The sequence below is a fragment of the Octopus bimaculoides genome, chromosome 1 (genome assembly GCF_001194135.2).
Source record: "Octopus bimaculoides isolate UCB-OBI-ISO-001 chromosome 1, ASM119413v2, whole genome shotgun sequence".
Lineage (NCBI taxonomy): Eukaryota > Metazoa > Mollusca > Cephalopoda > Octopoda > Octopodidae > Octopus > Octopus bimaculoides.
In genome coordinates, this window is record NC_068981.1 from 60181025 (window position 1) to 60186884 (window position 5860).

A 5860-nucleotide genomic window follows, 5' to 3' on the forward strand; every position below is an offset into this window, starting at 1 on the left:
ATATATATATATATACACAAAGAGACACACAAGCATACGTACATACATACATATACACACAAACACGTACGCACACGTTCTTACGTATATGCATGTATGTATATCGTAAAAAGAAACGCAGAAATAATAATTGATATTTTAATGTTTTATACATACGTGCGTTTCCATAAATCAGCTGGCTCATAAGCATTCGCCATACATTTACCGCCTGTTACTGACTATCGACGTTCTTGCATTTGTGATGCGGTGAAATCCACTGTGTTTGTGTATGTATTTTTGATATTCTTATTGACTCTAACATGATGTATTTATTTCAGTCTCAATTCAAGGTACATAATCTTTAAACAAAGGCAACTGAAGAATAATATATTTGACTTATAATTTCTTTGATTTAATTATTCAAATGTGAAGTATTATAATATGTATTCAGTTAATTAACTACGCACAATTCTCTATATGAATAAATCGATTACCTTATCAATTTGACGAATAATTTTCAACTAAAACAATCATAGACCTATTGTTAATTGTAACGTTCCATTGCGCTTTTGCATTTCACAACGAATATATTGAAGGTCCTTTATTCAAAATCATTTAATAGTTACAGAAATTTTATATACGCAATCAATCATATAAACATACAATACATACATGCAAACTCTTACACCTGCCACACATATATACGTACACCTACATTCGTGCGTACACACGTACATGCATACGAAGCGGACATATATACAAGTGAATGCATATACAATTATTCAAACTTTAGCACACACAAATACAACGAATGAAGAACAAAAATGTAAGAAATAGAATAGGGATTGAATATCTGAGTACATGCTTGTGAGTATGGGTGTATGCATGTGTGACACTCAAAAATTTCCATCCATTGAGAAATATACATAAGCATATAGAGACATATACGGGTAAGTGTTTGTGAGTACATATGCAAAATGCAAATGGATACACACACACACACACACACACACACACACACACACACACACACACACACACACACACGCACACACATACACACACACACGCACACACGCACACACACACACACACACACATATGTTATGTATGCATATATATGCAAGTTAGCTTACATGCACACGTTCCGCGCGAACACACATCCACTCACACTCATAAAAAATTATATTTCTATACAACAACAACAACAACAACAACAACAACTGCTACTACTACTACTACTACTACTACTACTACTACTACTACTACTACGACGACGACGACGACGACGGCGTTGTTTACTTCTATTTCTAAGTCATATACATATATATTAACTATGACTCCATTTCGTACCTGTTGTTATGGTTACTGCTACTGTCTTTGTTGCTGATGCCGCTCAGAGTGTGACTGCTACTGCTACTGAAAATTTCCATCATTACTTAGCATTTTAACTACCTGTTTTGCGTCAGTATTTTATTACAGCAAATCAGTCACTGCTACTGTTTCTACTAGCGTGTTACAATCATAAACGTCATTTCCGAAGACCCTACTTACATCGCAGTTACGATATTTTGATACTACTGCCATAGTTATAACCTCATACCCTGTCATCAGTTGTCTTGTGACAGTTACCTCTCCCTTCACTACTTCTGTATTACTGATGCTTGTACTACTGTCGAAAGCACACCTACTAGAACAGCTGCAGTCACCAATACACTGCTAAAATCATTGATAAATATTTAGCATGCAATCTCTGTAGCACCTGTCATCGTTGTAGTAATTCAATCCTAACCATCACTTAAATTAGAAGGATTCAAACATAGGGCAGACTATTCAACTTTTATGTAAAGCGTAGCCTATTGTATTGACCTAACTACATGACAGGTGTTTTTTAATATAATCCTCCAAAAATTAAAGTCAAAATTGGTCCCCATATTTAAGATTATCATTATTAATATTTTTGCAGGAGTATTATTTTATCTATATACATTCACTGCTCAACTAAGCGCAATTCAGTGCACATTAGATATGTACAGATCTTTGTTAAGGTTTTTGTATTATGCGTTAGTTTGAAAGTAATCTACACAATAAGTGAGCTATCATCAATATATTGTCCTTATTTCAAAATCTCCTTAGTCCTTTGGATGTGAATTTTTCTCTATGTTCATGTACCAATGTACTTATTATTACAGGCATTATTACTGCTTTTAGAACGCATTCTCGTTACCACTTTTCGCAGTTCTTTATACTGGAATTAATTCATTTCTTTTATAGGTGTATTGTATCATCTGTTGGGATTTATATCCTAAATAGATGATTTCCGGATTTTCTGATTCCTGATTTTCCGGACAATAATATCTAGAAGATTCTCCTTGACCTTTTTGAATGTGGACTGACATATTGCAAAATATGAAAGCTCTCATACTCGGGAATACGCTAATCCACATTCAAAATACGCAAAGTAATTTTTCATTCTCTGAGAAATTAACCTGCGTACGACTATATCGCCGCTTTCCACTTCGCATTTTATAATACTGGTTTAAGTTTTCTGTATATTAAAGTCCTTACTCTATCACACCTCTTAATGTATTATTTTCAGCTAAAACTTCACTATGCATCTTATTGTTTCTTTCTTCTCTTTACAACTGTATTTCCCATCATGTTACACTTTGCATTTATCGTCTTCTTTGAAGTCAAGAAACAGTTTTCTGGTAGCTAGTTCTGGCAGCTATTTTAATATTTTATTTCATTTGTCTGAGTTGGACTCTATTTCATCGTTTCGCAAGTGTATACGTCTTAATTATTTTATGCTCGTTTCAATCTTTATCGTATTAGAGAAAGGGATACATGATTTCCAAGTTTTTCCTGACGCATTTTTCAAATCCGAATCCTATAGTAATTCTCATAGTTAACCTGTGCACAATTTCCAGATATTTATCACTTATAAATCGTCTCACTTGTGGTCTTACATACAGGAAATTTAGTTGATTGATCTCCCATAGTATTTTACACTAGTCTAGTTTCATCGAACCTGTGGGCGGAAAGCATTTGCACAAAACTGAAATGAAGTTAATGTGTCCCACCCCTTGAATATTTTTAAAAAAGAAATAGTGTTAGTTTTTATGATTTTCTCTTTTGTTTTTATCTACAGAACTGTTTGTCATTCACTCATGATGTATTTAATGCGTGTTCTTATCATTAGTGCTATCTAACTCATGGTGACGTTTCCACGACCAGACACTTAAAAACCTTCCCCTAGTCAACCCATGTTATGCCCTCACTCTTATATCCACTTCTACCGTCTTCGGTTGTAACTTTGTTGATTAGTATGGATAACTAAAGCCGCATAAGTCTTTGAGGCTTCCCTTAATCTTCTCGAAAAATTTTGTTTCTTTGGTTTTCGGATGTACCATTCCATTTATATTGGAGCTTAAGACATTTCCCACTAGTTATCATGTCATGTGTTGCTCTATATTTAAGAGATGAGGAATTATGTACATTATTTACATTTGACGGATATTTGCCCTCATATTGTTTGTTGTTAACACAACGTTTCGGCTGATATACCCTCCAGCCTCCATCGGGTATCTTGGGGAAATTTCGAACCTGGGCATATGGTGTAGTGGTTAAGAGCACGGGCTACTAACCCCAAGATCCCGAGTTCTATTCCAGGCAGTGACCTGAATAATAATAATAATAATAATAATAATAATAATAATAATAATAATAATAATAAAAAGAAAGAAGAAAAAAAATAACATAATAATAATAATAACATCGAAAAATACCTTAGGAATGAGAACCCAGGTTCGAAATTTCTCCAAGACACCTGCTGAAGGCTGGAGGGTATATAAGCCGAAACGTTGTGTTAACAACAAACAAGATGAGGACAAATATCCGACAAATGTAAGTAATGTAAATGTCATGTGTTGTCTCTGGTTCCGCCAGTGCCCAACTAAGAATTTCTGCTGATATCTCGTTCAGAAAGTAGAATCTTATCACACTCTGGTGCATCCGAGCTAATAATTTTTGCAGCGTCTGAGCTAGTTCCCATGCTGATATGGCATCCCAAGATTGTCCAGTTACTTTTTCATTGTTTTAAACAATTTCGCCTACTGTGATTCGTTCGCTTCACGTCATGTCTCTCCCGGAATGCATTTTCTCCTTTTTTAAAGTGGGTCCTGCTTTTATTTCTAATTTTCTTTTTCTTTAGATTTTAACTAAAGAATTGGAGACAAGCAGCGTGTTTTGTTCAACGAATTACTTTCCACATTGTCTGTTTCTTTGCTATTTAGTGCGAATCGTTTGTTTCAATCAATCATTGATTTCAGGTTCTTTTTATATTAAGACTCTGTAGCATTTCTCTATCCATATTTTGAAGTTGTATTTATAATTACTGATTTCATTATGGACACTTCCTTTCAGAGACATTTTTCTTTTATTTTCTATATTTGTTGTTTATTTCATTTCATGCTATTTGCTTGAACTTTCATATTAACATATAAGTACCTTTGAGAGAGCATGAACCTTGCTTTGTAACTATGTGACAGCATCCTATTTATTTTAAGCTAGCTTTATTTCTTTCCAAACTTGATATAGGCTTATGTTCTTAGTTTAATCTTTTTTTGTACGGTGCAGCTGTAAGATATGCATGTGAAATATAAACATATTACTCACATGTCCATTTTTATCTTTTCCTTTAATCTTTAATAGACACAAGTAAAGAAGTCAGGCTGATTAATTACATTTCTAATTTCATCGGATTTCGTTCAAAATTTCTCTTCTATGGAACACTTAATTTTTCAAAATTTTCATTCATGAAATTTTAATTGTAACCTCGGGCCGGTTGTTAGTGGTTTTCGTTTTGTAATGTTTGCCTTTTATTCTGTATTGCTTGTCCTTATTTATATCACTCGAGAGAAGTCTCGTTTGAATAGGAACCATGCTCTGATAACTTGTATACACGTTATGATAAATCACATACCACAATGTGGACATATGTAATGCATTAATTACGTGAAGTAATTATAATCAAACATTTCTTACCAAGTTATCTTTTAAAATTATATCATTATTTTTTTACTGCCCTTGTGCCAAAATTTAAAATCATCATCATCATTATCATCATCATCATCATCATCATCATCATCATCATCATCATTATTAGCACGCCTGGCAAAATGCTTAGTGGCATTTCGTCCGTCTTTACGTTCTGGGTTCAAATTTTGACGAGGACTTTGTCTTTTATCCTTTCGGCGTCGATAAATCAAGTACCAGTCAGTATTGAGACCGATGTGATCAACTTAGCCCCTCCCCTCAAATTTCAGGCCTTGTGTCTGTTGTAGAAAAGATTATTATTATTATTAAGGTGGTGCTGACACGTTAGCACGCCGTTAGCACACCGTTAGCACGCCGGGCAAAATGCTAGGCGACATTTCGTCCGTCTTTACGATCTGACTTCAAATTACCTCGAGGTCGAATTTTACTTGTATTCTTTCGAGATCGATAAAATAAATATCAGTTGAGCACAAGGGTCAATGTAACTGACTTACCCACTTCCCACAAAATTCTGGCTTTGTGACAAAATTCGGAAACAATATTTCAGAATTTAAGGCGGCGAACTGACAGAATACTTAGCACGACACGCAAAAATGATCAGCGGTATTATGTCCGGTATTATGTTCTGAGTCCAAATGTCCCCGGAGTCGGCTTTGGTTTTCATCCTTTTGGAGTCGATAAAATAAGTACCAGTTGATAACTGAAGTCGATGTAATCGACTTACCCCCTCTACCGAGATTTCAGGCCTTTTGTCTATACTAGAAAGGATTATTATTATGACTGCTGCTGCCCCTCCTTCCTCCTCCTCCTCCTCCTCCTCCTC

The 5860-nt window shown here is 34.7% G+C and overlaps 1 protein-coding gene across 2 annotated transcripts in view; it reads left to right on the forward strand.

The window, feature by feature from the left end:
* LOC106871356 (sodium- and chloride-dependent transporter XTRP3) overlaps positions 1-5860 on the forward strand; it is a 182372-nt gene that overhangs the window by 53859 nt on the left and 122653 nt on the right. The window contains exon 1 of one of the 2 annotated variants that reach the window (XM_052967139.1): positions 124-266. The exons of the other annotated variant lie outside the window; for it this stretch is intronic. The gene's annotated coding sequence lies outside the window, so the exon portion shown is untranslated. Of the gene's footprint in view, positions 1-123; positions 267-5860 lie in introns of those variants that run through there. 2 annotated transcript variants of the gene reach the window in all.